At 37.5% G+C, this 22333-nt stretch overlaps 1 pseudogene; it reads left to right on the plus strand.

Annotated features, from left to right (window-relative positions):
• Positions 1–4442: 4442 nt before the first annotated feature.
• Positions 4443–4512, plus strand: LOC131815438 (U4 spliceosomal RNA; annotated as a pseudogene).
• Positions 4513–22333: the final 17821 nt, after the last annotated feature.

Genomic DNA, 22333 nt, shown 5'->3' on the forward strand with positions numbered 1-22333 from the left:
TTACCAGGGGCAAGGCTAAGTAATCCGCTCGGGTTCACTTTTGGGAGATTTTGTTCCCTGAATGCTTTCTGTAGAGTTCCGGAGGATGGGAATGAAAATGGTGGCCTCTCAATCTCCGGCCGTGAGGACCCAAGAGCCCAGGGCCCCACTCCTCAGTATGCCCTCAGAGAAAAGCAATCGATCACTCCCATCTCCCCGGCCTCCTCCTGCACTCCAGCTCACCCAGCGTGTGACCAGGCGTCTGTCTCTGGCACACAGCTCTGCCTGGAGTCTCCAACACCACAGATCTCTGAGATTTTATTGGGGGGGTCCACCTGGAACTTGTGGGGGCCTCACTCACAGAGCAGTGGCTTGTGCCATGGATTACGGTTCAGGGTAACCCCGAGTTGAGCGCTCACTCCATGGCTCTGTCTCTATAGCTGGCTTCTCCGCTCTAATACTTGTGAGCTCTGCGACACTCAGACACCCCTGATCCTTCTGTGACCCCGCGGGACCTGAGGCCACACTGTCCCTGAGTGAGCTTCTCCCCAGTTTAGCCTCTGGTGCGATGTCCCTCAGTGGAGCAGACTTTTAAAAGTCCTGATTTTAGGAGCACCTGGGTGGCTCAGTGGGTTAAAGCCTCTGCCTTCAGCTCGGGTCATGATCCCAGGGTCCTGGGATTGAGCCCTGCATTAGGCTCTGCTCTGCAGGGAGCCTGCTTCCTCCTCTCTCTCTCTCTCTCTCTGCCTGCTTCTCTTCCTACTTGTGATCACTGTCAAAGAAATAAGTAAAATCTTAAAAATAAATAAATAAATAAATGTCCTGATTTTGTGCTCCGTTGCTCTGCTGCTTGCTGGGAGTCTGCCCCTCCCCCAACGGTCTTTCTTCCCGTCGCTTTGGATTCACTTCTCCGCCAGTCCTACCTTTCAGAAAGTGGTCGATTTTCTGTTTCTGGAATTGTTGCTCTTTTCGATCTCCTTTTGGATTAATAGGTGTTCGGAATGGTTTGATAAGCTATCTAGCTGATCTCCTGCTACCTGATATCGTCTCAGCCTGCTACTTCTCTACCATCTTGACTTCTTTTTTAGTTTTTGATGCAGTAGATTACATGAGTTTAAAAATGTTGAACCAATCTTGCATACCTGGAATAAATCTAATTTAATTTTAATACCGTTGGATTTTTTTAAATATAAATATATAATATATTTTTAGCCCTAGGGGTATAGATCTGTGAATCGCCAGGTTTACACACTTCACGGCACTCACAATATCATTGGATTTGATCTGCTAACATTCCATTAAGGAATTTTGCATATGTTTGTGAGAAATACTAGTCTGTAGATTTTGTTTCTAATGTATTTTACCTGGTTTTGTTATTAGTGTAATGCTGGCACCAGAAGTTTTCTCCCCACTTCAATTTATGTAAGACACTGTGGAGAGTTAGTTTTGAGTGTTTGCTAGAATTCATCATAAAGGTATTGGGGCCTGGTTCTCCTTTTTTGGAACATTATTATTTATTTTTATTTCTTTAACTGTGGGGCTGTTCAGGTCATCTGTCTTTATATAAAATGTGCTACTTTGTGTCTTTCAGGGAATTTTTGTTTCATCAAAATTATCAAATTTGTGAGCATAGTTTTTATAATATTCTTTTATACTTTTAATATCTACACATCCTTCTTTCATTTCTGATATTGGTAATATGGTTTTTTTTTTTTTAATCTGGTAGAGGTTTATAATTTTTTCAGAGAAGCAATTTTGATGCCATTATACTATTTTCCTTTTTTTGTTTAAAGAGCTAAAATTTAGACATTTATTTGATTTTATTCTCAACATATGAACTATGAGATAATGCAAATAGAGTTTTTTTCTTTACTCATTCAACAGTGTTTTCAAGATTTATTCATAATATGCTAGTAGATTCTTCTATAATTTCACAAGCTATGTAATGATTATACTATATGTTTATTCCGTATTTGGGTGATTTTTTAAAATTTAAATTCAATTAATTAACATACAAAGTATTATTTGTTTCAAGGGTACAGGTCTGTGATTACTTAATCTTATATAATACCCAATGCTCATTATAATACATGGTCTCCCCAATCTCCATCACCCAGTTACCCCATCCCTCCTCCCCTCTCCCCTCCAACAACCCTCAGTTCGTTTCCTATGATTAAGAGTTTTGTATGGTTAGTCTCCCTCTCTAGTTTTGTCTTGTTTCATTTTTTCCTCTCTTTCCTTATGATCCTGTGGCTTGTTTCTTAAATTCCACATATCAGAGAGATCATATGAAAATTGTCTTTCTGATTGACTTACTTTGCTTAGCACAATACCCTCTACTTCCATCTGCATCATTTAAACGGAAACTTTTCATTTTTTATGGTTGCTTAATATTGCATTGTATGTGTGTGTGTGTGTGTGTGTGTGTGTATTTATCCACCCCACATCTTCCTAATCCATTCATCTGTTGGTGGGCATCTGGGCTCTTTCAATAGTTTGTCTATCATGGACATTGCTGCTATAAACACTGAGGTGCATGTGCCCCTTCAGAATACTAAGATAAATACCCAGTAGTGCAATTGCTGGTTGGTAGGATAGCTCTCTTTTCAACTTTTTGAGGAACTGCCATACTGTTTTTCAGGGTGGCTGCACCAACTTGCATTCCTACCAACACTTTGGAGGAATACCCTTTCTCCACATCCTCATCAACATCTGTTGTTTCCTGACTTAATTTTAGCCATTTTGGCTAGCTGTTAGGCAGTATCTCATGGTTTTGATTTGTATTTCCCTGATGCATTTCCCTGATTCCGTGTGATATTGAGCATTTTTTTTGTGTGTCTGTTGGCTATTTGGATGTGTTCTTCAGAGAAATGTCTGTTCATGACTTTTGCCCATTTCTTGATTGGATTATTTGTTCTTTGGGTGTTGAGTTTGATAAGTTCTTTATAGATTTTGGATACTAGCTCTTTATCTGATAAGATATTTGCAAATACCTTCTCCCATTATGCTGATTGTCAGTTGGTTTCCTCAACTGGTTCGTTTGCTTTGCAAAAGTTTTTATCTTGATGGAAGTCCCAATAGTTCATTTTTGCCTTTGTTTTCTTTGTCTCTGGAGACCTGTCTAGCAGGAAACTGCTGCGGCTGACCTCAGATAGGTTGCTGCCTGTGTTTTCCTCTAGGATTTTGATAGATTCCTGTCTTATAGTTAGGTCTTTCATCCATTTGAGTCTCTTTTTGTGCATGGTGTAAGGAAATGGTCCAGTTTCGTTCTTCTGCATGTAGCTGTTCAATTTTTCCAACACCATTTGTTGAAGAGGCTGTCTTTTTCCCCATTGGATATTCTTTCCTGCTTTGTTGAAGATTAGTTGACCATAGAGTTGAGGGTTCATTTCTGGGTTCTCTGTTCTGTTCCATTGATCCTTTGTGCCTGTTTTTGTGCCAATACCATACAGGCTTGATGATGACAGTTTTGTCATAGCGTTTAAAGTCCTGAATTGTGATGCCACCAGTTTGGGTTTTCTTTTTCAGCATTCCTTTGGCTATTCCTGGTCTTTTCTGTTTCTGTATAAATTCTAGGATTATTTGTTCCAGTTCTTTGAAAAAAGTATTTTGATAGGGATTGCATTGAATGTGTAGATTGCTCTAGGTAGCATGGACATTTTCACAATATTTGTTCTTCCAATCCATGAGCATGAAATGTTTTTCCATTTCTTTATGTCTTCTTCAGTTTCTTTCATGAGTATTCTGTAGTTTTCTGAATATAGATCCTTTCCTTCTTTGGTTAGGTTATTCCTAGGTATCTTATGGTTTTGGGTGCAATTGTAAATGGGATTGACTCCTTAATTTCTTTTGTCTCATTGTTGGTATATAGAAATGCATTTGATTTCTGTGCATTGACTTGATATCCTGCCACTTTAATGAATTCCTGAGTTCTAGGAATTTTGAGGTGGAGTCTTTTCGGTTTTCCATGTAGTCATCATACTGTTCTTATCTTGGCTTTCTGTTAATTTCTTCCACTTTATTTATTCTTAAACTGTTCTGCTCTACTTGCTTACATTGCAGGGTTAGAGTTTTGACTGATTTGTCTTTTGTTCTAAGAAGAGTTTTTTTAAATTAACATATAATGTACTTGTTTCAGTGGTATAGGTCTGTGATTCTTCATTCTTACACAATTATTCTAACAGGAATTTAGTACTGTAAGTTTTCCTGTAACTACTATTTTCACTGTGTCCTGAAGATATTGTATTTGTATTTTTAATTTAAGATATTCTTAATATTATGTGTTGGAGAATTTTCTTCTCTATTATGTAGTGCTCCTCTTTGTTCCTGGTAATTTTTCTTGTTCTGAAGCCTCTTTTTTATGAAATTAGTTACACCAGCTTTCTGGGTATGTGTGTGTGTGTTATGATAGCATGTGTTTTGATTTTATCACTTCAGAGTATATTTAAAATGGGCTTCTTGTTAGCTTTGCACAGTGGCAGTATCGTAGCCAATGAGGTTTATCCGAGGCGTGATTATTGCTAATTGAAAATGGGTTTCTTGTTGATAGTATATAGTTGGGTCCTTCTTTTATTTCACTCTGATAATCTGTCTTTAATTAGAAACTCTCAAAAATTTACACTTAATATATTTGTTATAATTGGATTGATATCTACTGTATTTTTAATTATGTTCTATTAGTTGCATTAGTTTTATTCTTCTTTTTTCTGTATTCTCTTCTTTGTATCTACTTCACTTTCCTTGATAACTTCACTGGATATGGAATTCTAGGTTGATTTTTTTCCCCCAACACGCTATATATTTTATTGTACCTTTGGTTTTTCGGACTTTTGAGAAAAGTCCGATTTCATTCTTAACCTTGTTCCTCTATAGGTAAGTTGTTTTTTGGCAGCTCCGTTCCTTTTGCAAGATTTCCTTTTTGCTTTTGTCTTTGGTTTTCTGTAGTTTAACTATAACATGCCTGAATGTAGGTGCCTTTTGTTGTTGTTGTTTTTTGTTTTGTTTTTTTGTTTTTGTTTTTTGATGTGGGATCTTTTTTATCCTGCTTGATATTCTTTCAGGATCTTTAGTTTTTGTCTGTCACTAATGCTGGAAAGAGCTTGCTCAGCTCTTGTGTTTCAAATACTTCTGCTTCATTCTCTTTATTCTTCTGGTGTTCCAATTACGTTTATCTTTTGAAATTGCCACATAGTTCTTAGATGTTCTCTCATTCTTTCTTTTCTTTTTTCTTTTTTTTCTCATTTTTCTCTCTATGCTTCATTTTAGGAAGTTTCGGTAAACTTATCTTCAACATCAGTGGTCTTTCCTCAGCTGTTTCCAGTTTGCATTGGCATCAACGTCATGTGTTACTATTCCACTATTTATTTCTAGCATTTCCTATTAATTCTTTCTTAGGATTTCCATCTCTCTACTTATGTTAACCTACTGTCTTGAAGATAATTTTTCTATTAGGCACTTTAAAATATTAATGATAGTTATTTTTGTTTTTATTTTTTTTAGTGCTCCAAGATTCATTGTTTATGTACCACACTTAGTGCTCCATGCAATACATGCCCTCCTTAATACCCACCACCAGGATTGCCCATCCCCTGACTCTTCTTCCCTCCAAAACCCTGTTTGTTTCTCAGAGTCCACAGTCTCTCATGGTTCTTCTTCCTCTCCGATTTTGCCCACTCACTTCTCCTCTCCAACTCCCAGTGTCCTCTGTGTTATACCTTATGCTCCAGAAGTAAATGAAACCATATGATAATTGACTCTCTGTTTGATTTATTTCACTTAGCATAATCTCCTCCAGTCCATCCATGTTGATACAAAAGTTCAGCATTCATCCTTTCTGATGGAGGCATAATATTCCATATATATGGGCTGTATCTTCTTTATCTGTTCATCCGTTGAAGGGTATCTTGGCTCTTTCCACAGTTTGGTGACTGTGGCCATTGCTGCTATGAACATTGGGGTACAGATGGCCATTCTTTTCACTACATCTGTATCTTTGAGGTAAATACCCAGTAGTGTAATTGCAGGGTCATAGGGGACCTCTACTTTTAATTTCTTAAGGAATCTCCACACTGTTTCCCATTAGCTCTGTTGTAGAAGGCCCATTTTTTAATTCTGTTGGGCATTCCTTCTAGTCATTTTGGTGAGAAATGACTGAACGGATGTAGCTGGATGTATTGACCGTGGTGCAGTCAAGGTGCACCCTGGAATGCTTCTGAGCAACCAGGATTCCCCACCCAAATGAGAGAAAAAAGAAAAGAAAAAGAGAGAGAGAGAGAGACAGGAAATAAAGGAAAGATAGAAGGCTCAGCCCATATGGGCCCAAGGTAAGGTTTATGAAGTGTACAAACAAAAACAGACAAAGAAAAAGACTGATAAAAGTATATGACAAGAGGAAAATAAATATATATATATAAGCAAAAAAAAAAGAAGAATCTTGTCAAAAAGAACCCCAAGTATAAGATTTATATACTATCATGGGGCTGCCTGGGTGGCTCAGTGGGTTAAGCCTCTGCCTTCGGTTCAGGTCATGATCTCAGGGTCCTGTGATCGAGTCCCACATCCGGCTCTCTGCTAGGCAGGGAGCCTGCTTCCTTCTCTCTCTCTCTCTCTCTGCTTGCCTCTCTGCCTACTTGTGATCTCTCTCTGTCAAATAAATAAAATCTTAAAAAAAAAAAAAAAGATTTATATACTATCAGGACAAACACAAAGACACAGAAACACTGGCGGAAGAAAAAGATGGGAGAGTGGTTATAAATTCTCAGTGTAGGTGAGGATGGTTATTTTGATTCTTCCTGGATGTATTTTGATGTCTTTGTTAAAGGACTCAACTTTCCTAAGATAAAAGGGGATTAAAAACTGGTTTATCTATAGGGGTAGCATTGATTGGGGAAAACGGATTACCTTGAAGTTTAACTCTATATGAATATTAGAAAATAAAAATAAAAAAAGAATAAAGTAGACTAAACTAAAATTTTTAAAAAAATTAAAAAAATAGAAAAGCAAAAGAAAAACATGGGTGGATGTATCAAAAAGTTCAGGTTAGAAGGTTATTATGGAATTTGATGTACCGGACATCTCACTGTGATGGTAAATAGGTTAAAAAATAAAAGTTCTATCTATGAAGTAGTGATGGTTGTTTTCTTGTCATTTTTTTTTTTTTCCTGGTTGGTTTTCTGGGAGAGGGGCCTGCCACGTGAGTTTTCAGTCAATGATGTTCCCTGAGTTAAGTCCTCCTGCCCCCCTCAAGGGGGTGGGCTCTGAGGAAACTGGTTTTTCAGGCTTTTGTTCTCTGGAGGTTTTTATGTTTGTTCATTTGTCTTCTCTCCCCTTGACAACTTTTGATGGCTTTGGGAGGTTTAGAGGAAAGCAAACTGCACCCCGACCTCCCTCTCAGAGAGAAGCCTCAGTCTGTTCCGCTCTGGGTCTCCAGAGAACAGAAGGTCCCCCTTGGCCACTGGCAGAGCAGGTTCCAAGTCATGGTCCCTGGGGACGCAGGATCTCCTGTTTGTACCCAAAACCACGGCAGCGGTGGCTCTCTGGGCAGCTCCAGACTGCCAGAGAGGTTCCAAGCAGCAATTGCACACTGAAATTTTCCCGCTGGCCCGGGCTGGGCTGGGAGTGCCTGGTCTTTCCGGGTCTGAGAGCTCCGGGCTGACGCCTTAATGCACCTCTCTCAGGGGAAGGGTGTGGGGCGCGTGTGTCTCAGGCTCTGATTGCATGGCGCAGCATTCTGCCGTTTGGTGAGGCTCCCAGCCCCTCACGGGAGCCGGACCCCACGTGTTCTCGGGTGCGCTGGCGTCTCAGGGACCAAGACCTGGTTTCTCCGCCACACTCTCTCTGGCTTAGGGCCAGGGGAGGCTGTCCTGAATCTGGGGTCTTAAGCCCCTGTCCCTAACTGCCCTGATTCTCACAATTTCCCCCCGTAATCCTTTGCTCTTTTTGAGTGCTTTCAACCAGACTTCAAGTTAATGCTGGTCCCCAGAAGCAGGGCACTCTTGTATTGGGGTAGTACTTTCCAATTTGTTGCCTCTGGTGGCTCCTTCCCCCTTTTGTTTATGTTCCCATATCAGTCCGACGTTCCCACTCCACTTTACCTGCCCACTGGTGTCTTCTGCCCCTGTAGAGATCCAGACGTATATAATTCTGATCTCAGGCTGATTTCATGGGTGATCAGAGTTCTTTGGTAGGTAATCAGCTCATTTTAGGGTACAGGTTGAAACAGCACCTCCTCCTACTTCCCTGCCATCTTGTCTCCTTCAGTCCACACTGTTTTCCAAAGTGACTGCACCAACTTGCATTCCCACCAACTGTGTAAGAGGGTTCTCCTTTCTCCACATCCTCTCCAACACTTGTTTTTTCCTGTCCTGTTTTGGCTATTTGAACTGATTTAAGGTGGTATCTCAATGTGGTTTTGATTTGAATCTCTCCAATGGCTAATGATGAACATTTTTTCATGTGTCTGTTAGCCATTTGTATATTTCCTTTGGAGAAATATATGTTCATGTCTTCTCCATTTTTTGATGTGATTATCTGTTTTTGGGTGTTGAGTTTGAGGAGTTCTTTATAGATCTTGGATATCTGTCCTTTTCTGTGGTGTCATTTGTGAATATCTTCTCCCATTCTGTGGGTTGCCTCTTTGTTTCGTTGACTGCTTTGCTGTGCGGAAGATTTTATCTTGATGAAGTCCCAAAAGTTCATTTTTGTTTTTGTTTCCTTTGCCTTGGAGACATGTCTTGAAAGAAATCGCTGTGGCCCATGTCGAAGAAGTTACTGCCTATGTTCTCCTCTAGAATTTTGATAGACTCCTGCTTCACACTGAGGTCTTTCATTCATTTTGAGTTTATCTTTGTGTATAGTGTAAGAGTATGGTCGAGTTTCATTGTTCTATGCATAGCTGTCCAATTTTCCCAGCACCATGTATTGAAGAGACTGTCTTTTTTCCACTGGATATTTTTTCATGCTTTGTCAAAGATTAGTTGACCATAGAGTTGAGGATCCATATCTGGGCTCTCTGTTGTGTTCCACTGATCTATGTGTCTTTATGCCAGTACCATGGTGTCTTAGTGATCACAGCTTTGTTATATAGCTTGAAATCGGGCGATGGGATGCTCCCAGCTTTGTTGTTGTTGTTGTTTTTCAACATTTCCTTGGCAATTTGGGGGTCTTTTCTGGTTCCATACAAATTTTAGGACTGTTTGTTCCAGCACTTTGAAAAATGCCAGTGGAATTTTGATCAGGATGGCATTGAAAGTATAGATTGCTCTGAGCAGTATAGACATTTTAACAATGTTTATTCTTCTGATCCATGAGCATAGAATGCTTTTCCATCTTTTTGTATCTTCTTCAATTTCGTTCATTTGTTTTCTGTAGTTCCTTGAGTACAGATCCTTTACTCCTTTGGTTAGGTTTATTCCCAGGTATTTTACTGTTCTTGGTGCTATAGTAAGTGGAATCAATTTGCTCATTTCCCTTTCTATATTTTCATTGTTAGTGTAAAGAAAGCAAATGATTTCTGTGCATTGATTTTGTATCCTGCCACGTTACTGAGTTGATGTTTGAGTTCTAGTATTTTGGGGATGGAGTATTTGGGTTTTCCATTCAAAATATCATTTCCTCTGCAGAGAGAGAGAGTTAGACTTCTTTGCCAGTTTAAATACCTTTTATTTCTTTTTGTTGTCTGATTGCTGTTGCTAGGACTTCTAGTACTATGTTGAGCAATAGTAGCGAGCATGGACATCCTTCTTGTGTTCCTCATCTCAAAAGGAAGGCTGTCAGCTTTTCCCCATTGAGGATGATATTTGCTGTGGGTTTTTTTATAGATAGATTTTATGATGATAAATAATGTTCCCTCTATCCCTATAATTTGAATCATTTTAATCAGGAACAGATGCTTTATCTTGTCAAATGCTTTTTCTGTATCAATTGAGAGGACCATGTGGTTCTTCTCTCTTCTATTTTTGATTTGTTCTATCACACTGATTGATTTGCAAATGTTGAACCACCCTTGCATTCCAGGGATAAATCCCACCTGGTCATGGTGGATAATCTTTTTAATATACTGTTGAATCCTATTAGCTAGGATCTTTTTGAGAATCTTGGCATCCATAATCATCAAGGATGGTCTGAAATGCTCCTTTTTCATGGGTTCTTTGCCTGGTTTGGGGATCAGGGTACTGCTGGTTTCATAGAAAGAGTCTGGAAGTTTTCTTTCTGTTTCTATTTTTTGAAACAGCTCAGGATAATAGGTATTATTCTTTCTTTGAATGTTTGGTAGAATTCTCCAGGGAATCTGTCAGATCCTGGGCTTTTCTTTTTTGGGAGGGTTTTGATCACTGCTTCAATCTCGTTACTACATATTGGCCCATTCAGGTTGTCAGTTTCTTCTTGATTGAGTTTTGGAAGATCATACGTTTCCAGGAATGCACCCATTTCTTCTAGTTTGCTTAAGTTATTGGCATATAACTGTTGATAATAATTTCTGATGATTGTTTCTATATTTTCTTGGTGTTAGATATGATCTCTCCCCTTTCTTTCATAATTTTATTAATTTGGGTCCTCTCTCTTTTCTTTTGGATTCATTTGGCCAGTGGTTTATCAATCTTATTGATTCTTTCAAAAAACCAGCTTCTAGTTTTATTGATATGTTCTACTGTATCTTTAGTTTCTATCTCATTGATCTCTGCTCTTGATTATTATCTTGATTATTTCCCTTCTTTTGCATGGGGTTGGCTTAATTTGTTGTTGATTTTCCAGTTCTTTAAGGTGTAAAGAGAGCTGGTGTATTTTGGATTTCTAAGTTTTTTTTGAGTGAGGCTTGGATGGCTATGTATTTCTCCCTTAGGACTGCCTTTGCCATATCCCAAAGGTTTTGGACTGATGTGCCTTCATTCTCATTGGTTTCCATGAATTGTTTAAGTTCTTCTTTGACTTCCTGGTTGATCCAAACATTCTTAAGCAGGGTGGTCTTTAGCTTCAAAGTGTTGGAATTCCTTCCAAACTTTTTCTTGTTGTTGAGTTCCAGTTTCAAAGCACTGTGGTCTGAGAATATGCAGGGAATAATCTCAATCTTTTGATATTGGTTGATCCCTGATTTGTGACCCAGTATGTGGTCTTTTCTGGAGAACATTCCAGACGCCTTTGAGAAGAATGAGTATTCTGTTGTTTTAAGGTGGACTGTTCTGTATATATCTATGAGGTCCATCCATCTGGTCCAATATGTCTTTAAAAGCTCTTGTTTCTTTATTGATTTTCTGCTTGGATGATCTGTTACTGAGAATGGCATGTTAAAGTCCCCTACTATTAATGAATTCATATCAATATTACTCTTTATCTTGATTAGCAGTTGGCTTATGTAGTCGGGTGCTCCCATATTGGGGACAAAAATGTTTACAATTGTTAGATCTTCTTGGTGGATTGACCCTTTATGAATGATGTAGTGTCTTGACTACAGTCTTTAGTTTATCTCTGACCGCAGTCTTCAGTTTAAAATCTAATTTATCTGATCTGAGAATCACTACCCCAGCTTTCTTTTGAGACCCATTAGCATGCTTCTCTTTCCCTTCACTGTCAGTCTGGATGTATCTTTAAGTTCCAAATGGGTCTCTTATAGACAGCATATGGATGGGTCCTGTTGTTTTATCCAGTCTGCAACCCTATGCTATTTTATGGGAGCATTTAGGCCATTCATGTTGAGGGTGATTGTTGAAAGATAAGTTTTTATTGACATCATGTTGTCTGTGAAGTCCATGTTCCTATAGTTTGTCTTTGTAGATTTCTGTTCTATGTCACCTTGAGTTCTTTCTTCTTTTATAGAACCCCCCCCCCCCTTAATATTTCTTGTAGTTACGGCTTTGTGGTCACATACTCTTTTAAGTCTTGGCAGTCTTGGAAACTTTTTATTTCTCCATCCATTTTGAATGTCAGCCTTGCTGGATAAGGTATTCTTGGCTGTATGCTCTTCTCAGTTAGTTCCCTGAATATGTCTTGCCAGCCCTTCTTGGTTTGCCAGGTTACTGTGGACAAGTCTCATGTTATTCTGATGGACTTTCGTCTGTAAATAAGGAAACTCTTCTCTCTAGCTGCCCTCAGAAGCTCTTGTCTAAACTTACGATTCATCAGGTTCACAATCAAGTGCCTCGAGGTCTTTCTAGATTCATTGACCTTGGGTTTTGTTGTTGTGGTGGTTATTTTTCTGCCTTAGGACATGAACACTTGTTACATTTTGCAGACTGGGAAAATTTTCATCCAAAATTTTTTCAACTATATCTTCTACTCTTCTGTCTTTTCCCACCCCCTCAGGAATCCCAATAATTCTGATGTTGGAACATTTCATAGTGTCATTTATTTCCATAATTTTGTTTTCATGGCTTCTGAGCTATTTGTTCCATGCCTCCTTCTGATCCTTTTTCTTTATCATTTTGTCCTCTAGATCACTAATTCTGTCTTATGCTTCGGTTACTCTAGCTGTTAGAGTATTTAGATTAGATTAGATCTCATTGATAGCATTTTAACTTCTGCCCTGGTGGCTCTCTCTTCTGCCTTTAGAGATTATATGTTGTCACTAATGGTTTTCTCCAACCTAGCCATTGCCTGGATAACTATTACCCTGAATTCCCTTTCTGATATACTGTTGATGTCTATATCCAATAGTTCTGATGGAGAGGGCACAGTCTGATTTTTTCCTCTGTTGGGTGTTCCTCCTTCTAGTCATTTTGGTGAGAGGTGGTTGAGGAGATGTATAGCTGAATATATCAACTATGATCCAGGCAATGTGTACCCTGGAATGTTCTTTTACATTCTTTTCTTTGGGAGGTTGCTTCAAGCTGTGCTCTGGCAAAATGAAAAGGTAAACCAAGAAGTAACAAGCAAACAGTGGATCCAACCTCTTTTACACTCCTTTCTTAGGGAGGTTGCTTCAGTTTGTTCTCTGGCAAATTCAAAACGTAAACCAAGAAGTAATAAGCAAGCCGTAGATCCAACCACAGTAGAGACTCTAGCAGAAATCACCACTGAAGGAGAACTAGGGTAGGAAAACCCGAAGTGTAGTAGCTGAGTTCCTAGCGGCTCAACACAAACAGCTCTGAGAATTAAAAACTCCTGGGGAGAAGAACTAATTGTAGTTATTTTTAATTTTATATCTGATAATAACAAAATCATGTCATTTGCAAATCTAGGTCTTATACTTGTTTTGCCTGCTTAGAACACATTTTTTTTTGTAATTTTTTAAAGAAAACCAAGAATATTTTATTGGGTAGTGGAGGCTGAGGTAAATAATACCTTTAGTGTGAGGTTTTATGTTAATTTGAGCTGTAGAAATTGGGCTGTGTCAAATGTTTGCAGTAGCTGGAGATGTTAGAAGCTTCCTGTTTCTCATGATTCCTTGTATTTGTCTCCTCTCTTTGTACATTACTTTTACTCCAGTACTCATCCTTGGAGACAGTCTGAATAGAGATTGTGAAATTATGATAATCATTCATTAACATATCACCTCATATTGTTCTATTTTTGTGTATGTGGTGAGAACACTTAAGATCTACTCTTAGCAGATTTCAAATATATAATATAGTACTAATTATAGTCACCATGCTGTATATTGGGTTACCAAAACTTACTCCTGTGATAACTGAAAGATTATACCTTGTGACGAACATCTATCATTTTCAGCATTAGTGGTTGACTAATGCAGGGAAGTAATAAAAGCAGAGGGCCCTGTGTGTGACAACTTGTGCCTATGAAGTCAACTATGTATTGTTAAATACACATTCTTGAAACATTTTCTTCTCTTGGCTTCTGGATTCCCTGCCTTTATTTTATTTTTCCCATCTCCTGATTTCTACTTACTTATGTGTCTCAGGATCAGTTCTTATATTTTTCTTTGTCCGTACGCATTCTTTAGGGAACATCAACAGGTTCCAAAACTGATGCCATCTAAACCTGTTTATCTCCTCCTAAACTCTCTGCCAACTTCCAGATACAGGTAATCTATCTACTCAAACTCTCCTCCACTTAAATGTCCAGTAATTATCCCAAAATGTACATGGCCAAAACCTTTTTTTCATTCTTAGTAGTCTCAGAAAGAACACGTCTATTCTCTCAGATCAAAGATGTTAGCATCATTCTAGTTTCTTTCCTTAACACCATTCATCAAATACATTAAATTCTTTCAACTCTACCTTCAAAGTATTGCCCCAGTGCAAGCATTTTTTTTTTAACCTCTATATTACTGGTATATCTTAGTGTAAGCCATCATTGTCTTACACCTGAATTACTAAAATAGCTTCCTAACTAGGTTTCAGGAGTTCTCCCTTCCCTCCAAAATGAAGCAGCCAAAGCAATTCTGTTAATATGTAAAATAACAGCCCTTATCAGCCCTTTAATGGCTGCCTTAGAATCACTTCTGAAACCCTGAGGTTCCACAAGATTCTTTCTCTTTTGTCTCCTTCAAATCCTGTCCACATTTTTACTCTGTTCCAGTTTCAGTGGCCTCTAGAGTTGGATTTCATGCAGCCAATGAATCTGAAATTTCAGAACTCCTCACTTGCTCCTTACTTGTACAGCCCCTTCCTAAGGCCCTGGACAATATGGCCACCTGCTAAAAAGGAAGATAATTCAACTACAAGTCTTTAGGGCTGTTGCCTTTTTTCCATGCCAACTTACCTTTTCACCTCTCTGCTCCTGTAAGATGACAATAGTGAGGTTTCAGAAACCTATTTATATGAAACCTTTTTCTTTATCATCATTGAAAGTGACAGCTATGTCAATGCAATCTCTAATGGGAAAGTTCTTGGAAATGTATTCGTGCACAAGAACAGGTAACAATAACTTGAATATATTTATGTTTGTTGAGGTGACTGTGAAAAAATAAAAGTGCCTCTAGATACTTACTCAGTATCATTTCAAAAATTTGATTATCATGCCAGTCACGCTTTGTAGCATTGGGGCAATGATATTTTATAAACTCAAACACATATTGAAAAAAAAATGTTGATAATGCTTTAAATGTAATTGAAAGTTTAGAAACATTTCATCAAAACAAGTAAGAAATTAGACTTTTGACTTAATGCATATATGCAGTACTTTCATAATGTATATATGCAGTACTTTTAAACAATCATAGAGAAACTCAGAGAAAACAAAAATTTACAGTCTCTAAAGGAAGATAAAAAGTATGAGTAAGGAAGTCAGTTACAAAGTGAGGGTTTTAGAAGGGAGTGGGGTAGAGGGATGGGTGAGACTGGTGATGGGTATTAAGGAGGGCATGGATTGCATGGAGCACTGCGTGTTACATACAAACAATGAATCATGGGACACTACATTAAAAACTATATGTATATAAAAAATATATGTTTATAAAAAATAAAAAATTAAAAAAAAAAAAAAAAAAAAAAAAAAAACTAATGATGTACTGTATGGTGACTAACATAACATAATAAAAAAAAGAAATCAGTTGAATTATTTTGATACCAAGAATCAAAATGAGAAAGAAAAAAAATATTATGTCCCACCAAAGAAATACATTTTGAAAAGAAGTGATGGATAGAATCTTGAGTCGTTTGATAATTCAGTTAATGAAGAAGAGAATAGTTTGCATAGAAGGTGGAAAAAATTAATTTCTTGCTGATTTAACATGAAATACTGATATTAAGAAAGATAATGACTATTAAAATAGCATTATAGTGAATCCACATATCAATGACATGGATTGTTGTCAGTTCAAGTAAGTTTTACTACTACTTTAGAAGAAAAATTAAAATGCCCCGAGATTTAATAACTTACATATAAAAAGAACTTTATAGAAGTCTTCAAAAGCTTGATAGTAATACTAAAAAAATTACATGATGCTTTTCCTACCCATTTTATAAGTGAAAGGCAGTTTTCTAATCCCTCAGTAAGGAAAAGTAAATTTTGGTCAACAGTGCTTAGAAAAATTAACCTTTCACTCTTAGACAATCATTGCCATATAGAAGCTATTTAACAGTGTGCAGCTAAAAAATATAAAAAAATAACATAAAATGGTATCAGTTAACTAATAAAATATATTAGGATTTTTCTTATTTGTACTGGTTGTGCTATTTTTCAGTTAATATAAAGTTCTAATTTATTTCTTTTTAAAAAACTTCTCTTTGGGGGCACCTGGGTGGTTCAGTCGGTTAAGCCTCTGCCTTTGGCTCAAGTCATGATCTCAGGGTCCTGGGATTGAGCCCTGCATCTGGCTCTCTGCTCGGCGGGGAGCCTGCTTCCCCCTTTCTCTCTGCCTGCTTCTCTGCCTACTTGTGATCTCTCTCTGTCATATAAATAAATAAAATCTTTAAAAATCTCTTTGTAGATCAATCTATTCTGACATTCTTCATTAAAAAAAATGGAGGGGAGCAAAGATTCAGCACTTACTGAACCTTGATTCATCTCCAGTGGCTTTGCTTAGCTGTACATAAACTGTTCTTGGAATTCCCTCAGGTTGGAGGGTTCTATCTTTGCTCAATACGAGTCTTCAATGATGACCCCGTTAAAACGGCGGACCTCCCTCCTCACACCATGCAGTCACTCTCTCTCCTTTTTTCCCCTATTTATGTGTTGTCTTGACAGTTATTCCTGACACTGTAAAGTTAATGAGGGAGGTCCATTGTCAGTTTTAATCTCCAGTGTAACTGTCCATCATAGAGAAGTGTCTGGCTTATGGGCCATTAGATAAAGTCAATCTGGAACATGAGATTATATATTATACTCTTTAAAATATATGTTTATGTGTGTATATTAATATATATTCTTTTTTTTTTGGCTTTTATACCATCACATGTAAAATGGGGTTCATGGTAGAATTACACTATACACTATATACCATATATAATATATATATATTTAGAATATCATTAAGCAAGTGTATATTCAGCAACTATTATTCATGAAGCTCTGTACTCTGTACTGTCTTTACTTAAATGAATACATGTAGGATTTTAAAAGCTCTGTATGCCATATACCTGCAATATGTTATGGGAGACAAAGGCATATATATCCCTGACACACAGAGAAGTAAAGTAACTCCGTTTAACACCTTGGGGGAATAGGAGAACTGAGTTTCAGCCTCTTGAATCACTTTGTTGTACTGATGTGATTTGAAGGTTTTCTTTTTTTTCCTGCAGCACAAACTTCCTTTTCTTTTTCTTTTTCTTTTCTTTTCTTTTGTTTTTCTTCTTTCCTTCCTTCCTTCCTTCCTTTCTTTTCTTTTCTTTTCTTTTCTTTTTCTATCTTTCTTTCTTTCTTTCTTTTTTTTTTTTTTTTAAAATATTTCATTGTTTGAGAGAGAGCACATGGAAGAGAGAGTGGGAACATGGCATGGGGCAGTAGGAGAAGGGGACGCTGACTCCACCCTGAACAGGAAGAGGGACAGACACAGCCAGTCCCAGGACCCTGGAATCATGACCTGAGCTGAAGGCAGACCCTTATTGAGCTGAGCCACCCAGCTGCCATGGACTTTATTTTTCTTAATAAAGTTACATTTGTTATTTACCCATTCCTGATTGAAGATTAGGGAGGTGGGACTTTGATTAGGGCCAGTAATTTTTAAGACCTAAGTCTTCTGGGAGAATGATATGAGACTGCCAGTATTTTAAATACGGAGTGGGGAACTGCTATTTTTTTATTCAAATGATCTTGGAGTTACAGACTACTAAGAAAACTTTTTCTAATATTTTGATATATGAACTCTAAAAATGAATCTTGATTATGTCTTTATTGATCTTTGCACTATTTTGTTTATTCAAGTAGGGTTTTGGAGTAATTTTGCTTTCTACCCACTTTCTCTGAGGGCTTTGTTTTGTAGAATGGAGCAATTTGCAGATACTCAAAATATTGCCACTGTGGAACTCCATATCGAATGTTTAGTAGTTAGTGTGTAATCTTTATTTTTCTTTTAAGATAAAATAACATACATTTTGAAGATAGGTCCGCAATTCAGCCAGCCCTATGAACTTGGGCTGTTTACTTGACACTTCCAGGGTTTATTTTCCTTATCTGCAAATTGAGCTGCTTATATCTTCCTCAAAGGATTGCTGAAGGGAAGACCGCATTTGATCGATTTGAATCACTTAACATAGAACCTTAAAAATGGTAAAGTATCAAAATATTTAGATATCATCTAGTTGAATTTAACCGATTCTGCAAAGGAAGGATCTTGTCACTTGTCCTCATATTTTTATGACATGTGGTATATCTGATAATAAAGGAGTGTAGAACTTTGTCCTAGCAAGCAAGTGAAGCAAGAACTCCAGCATCTCTGGACTTTGGATCATGTGATATTTTGCATATAGGAGAGGCACTGGAACAGTGTAATTTTTGAGAAGAATAAAGGACTTGAGCTGTCTATTGTTTCTTGAATAAAATGGAGGTAAGTATGTATCATTTCACGGAGAATTGAAAGTAGCTAGTACATTGTGGCTCCTATTTAAATCTTAGAAAGCAACTACTTCCTCTCACACACAGCTACACATACACACTCTGACATCTTATTTGGAGTGGCGGTGTTTAAAACTGCATGTGGGATAAGATAGAGCGTTAAGTTGTTACATATATATATATATATATATATATATAGTTATATTGTGCCTTTTCTATATGACTTAGAAAATAGATACAGGTGAGCACCATCCCACACATCTGGAAGGCCAGATGCTGGTACTCTCCTGATGATACTTCCTCCTCTGTAGTCCTCTCAAGAAACCGTGACTTTATCTCCTATATTACTGTTCACAGTCCTTTGGACTTAGAACAGAATTGTCTGTTTTGCTTTTCATTGCCATTTTCAGACAAATCTTTCTCTCAAAATGTACAGCACAGAAGCTCATGAGATGATATTTTACCCCTCACTTATCCTTGTTGCAGATATCTCTATGGCCACCTAAACTCCTCTTCTGTCCTCGATTTTGAGCCCAGTTCATTGTTATTTTCTCCAGTAGTAACCTTCTTCATGAATGATTTCAGTATATTCAGGGTACTTCTAATTTCTTGATCATATTAATAGTAAAGTGATGAGAGCATTATACCTCATGTACAGGTAATAAGAGGTGAATTGTCTGTGGAGGATTTAAAAATAACACTATGTTTGGTCTGCATGTTATTACCATCAGGCAGCAGTTCTAGACAGTGTCAGTAAGAATACACTGCTCCCTCAAAAAATCTTTTAATGGGCTACATTCTAGTCAGTTGTAGTTACAGTTAGTTTTAAAATATCTCTACTTAGCTTCAAGTTAGTATTGTTGATTTTCTTTACTATTTTAATTCCTATGGGAACTGATTAAGAGAACTCTCTTTTCTATATAATTGACCCCCACACATTTAGACTTGGCTATGTGCACCTTTTGTAGGAGAAAGTTCATAATGTGTTTAATTGTTTTGATTGTTCCTGTTTTCCTTCGTACTACATAATACCAGTGTGAAAGCATTTGGTGATGATAAATGAAGATTCAATGAAAGAAAAATTTAAATGACTCCATGTTCTTCTTTTCGTACTCATTTCTATGGCTTTTATGGCTATGACTCAAAAATTTTTGTTACATCGAGAATTTCTAATACCCTTTCTCTTAAGTGTTAAATGCTAAGATGAATAACTGTTTGACTTGCTTAAATTTCTGCCCTCAAAATACTTGATTTCATACATTTTAATTCAGCAGTCTATGAAAGGCATAGCTTGGGTATTTATTTGCAATAGTAGCTGTTGTTCATAAATATATTTTTAAGCATTTTCTTCCCACCATTTCATATCTTTCAGGACCATGCCTGCTAGTAGAATGAACATAATTTTCTCTCCACTTTGCTATGTATAATTCATTGAATATATCACTTTTACATGGTTCTTCTCTGTTTTTTAAAATGTTCTTTATCAGGGTGCCTGTGTGGCTCAGTGGGTTAAGTCTCTGCCTTTGGCTCAGGCCCTGGTCTCAGGGTCCTGAGATTGAGCCCTGCATCAGGCTCTCTGCTCAGCAGGGAGCCTGCTTCCTCCTTTCTCTGCCTGCCTCTCTGCCTGCTTGTGATGTTTCTCTCTCTCTATCAAATTAATAAACAAGATCTTTTAAAAAAAAAATGTTCTTTATCCACATTTGGTCGAAGGTCTATCACAGTGTCACTCTGTTTTATATACCTTCCAGCTCTGTGTCTCATAAATTTTTTACCTGTTAAAATTAAATGCTTGTTAAATTTGACTCTCTGCCTACATTCTGTTGCAACTTGGGCACCTAACCTTACTGGAGAAGTGCGTTAGGATGCCCACAGTTCTTTCTTTAATCTCTGTTACTCTCAGCTTCTCTACATATCCTGAGGCTGTTCAACTTCTCACTCTACTAAGTGACTCATATTTTCCTCTCTCTACCAGTCTTCAAAATCTCCTCCCCAGTCCTGACCTAACTACTTTCCTTATTAATTCTCTGGGAAAATTGTTTCAGTCATATCCCATAAATTGCCATCTTAACATCCTCTACCTACCTGCCTACCTCCCCTTCTATTATCATAGATGAGCTGTTTGTTTATATTCCCAGCAAGGTCAGTTCTTTTACTTGTGTACTAGATCCTATATCCTCCCACCTGTCTTAGGGAAATTGAGTCAGGAATTCTCCCATCTCTGTCCTATATTATGAATTGCCTCATCTGCTGAGTCATGCCCATCATGATCATACTCCCTGGTATACTGTTTCATTGTTTTTGGGGACGGGGGGCTGTTCTCCCTTGCATATGTTTTCCTCCAACTACCATTCCATTATTGTGATCTAACCAATCATCTTTAAAGTTTTTGGTTTGTATTCTCCAATTTTTATATGGTCTTATTTCCTTCAGCTTAGACTTGCACATCTACCACTTAACAGTGAAATAACTTTCATGATGGCCTTCTATGTTGCTTTGGGTCATTTCCAGTCCTCATTTTCCTTGATTTCTCCTACAATTATTTTTACACCCTCTTTAATGAAACCCTTTCTTCATTAGGTCCTGGAATAACCCTCTGTCTTGTTTTGTATCCTGTTCTTTCTCAGTCCTCTTTGTTGGATTCTGGTATTCTCAAATGTATCCAAATGTTAGACCTAGATCAGGTGTTCAGACCTATTCCTCTCTACGTCATCATCCGTTTTCTCTATAACATCATTTGGTTTTGTGATTTTTATATTCTGTTAGCTCACTGAAGACTCCCAAATGTATATCCCTAGTGCAGAACTCTGTCTTGATCTTTGCACTCAGCAGTCTATTATACATCATCCCTTGTATATCTCGAAAAATAAAACTACACATGGCCAAAATCAGTCTTAACTTTTTTTAAAAAAATATTACAAATCAGCTGCACTTACTGTATTCCCCATATCAGTAAATGGAAATCTTATCCTTTGAGTTATTCAAGTAAAAATCCATAGTGAAACTCTTCCCTCTCTCTACCCCACCCCACTTAGTCCACATCTAATCTATCAGCAAATTCTATCAATTTTACTTTAATTTCTTTCCCCAAAACTCCATGGCCACTAACATAATCTAAGCAGTCATAATTCCCACTTTAATTTTTCTGAAGTCCACCTAAATGATCTCCGTTTCTATTTTTGCCACCCATATGCTAGTCTATCTCAGTATAGAAGCCCGAGTTATTTTAAAATACAAGTCAGATGTCCCGTCCACACTCAAAACTCACAGTGATTCCTATTACACTGAGTCACAGGCACAGTTTGTTCTGTTGCCGACATAGCCATCCAGTTCAGGCCCACTGTCAACTTCATGACCACCTCTTCCCTCAGCCTACTATCTGATCACACTGGCATGGGCACCTTGTCTCTGATTTTTCCTTGAATACCAAAATATTCCCTGCTCCATGTCACCCTTGATAGCTCTCCCATAGATACCTGCAGGACTCCCAACACACAATCACATTTCAGAATTATTAATGTGCCTCATCACAAGGTGCTGGGAGAGACCAACTTCAAGTATTACCTTAAAAGATACATGAACATTTTAGCTTTCTAATATACAAACTCAAATGCCTTTTGATCTAAAAGGTTATAGGTGGGTATCGTATTTCTGTATAAGGATTATATGTTTAGCGCCATATATATTCTTATGAGAAATGTAAAGGTTGTATTCCCAAAAGTAGGTTTTATTAGACTTGCTTTTTTCATAAGGACTAACATTAGAACCTAACTTCTATGTAAGATGCAATTTTCCTGGACTTTATCTAGATCCATATCATAACACTTCACATGTTATCGCCCTCAGTTTTGGAAGATACATTGAGACCTAAATTTGTATACCGAGTTTAAGATGACAAAGATTGAGAAAAATTAGCATTAAATAAAAACAAAGTAAAACTTGCTCCAAAGTTGATTTATGCTCAAAAATA

This window comes from Mustela lutreola, chromosome 14, assembly GCF_030435805.1.
Source record: "Mustela lutreola isolate mMusLut2 chromosome 14, mMusLut2.pri, whole genome shotgun sequence".
In the NCBI taxonomy this organism is placed as follows: domain Eukaryota; kingdom Metazoa; phylum Chordata; class Mammalia; order Carnivora; family Mustelidae; genus Mustela; species Mustela lutreola.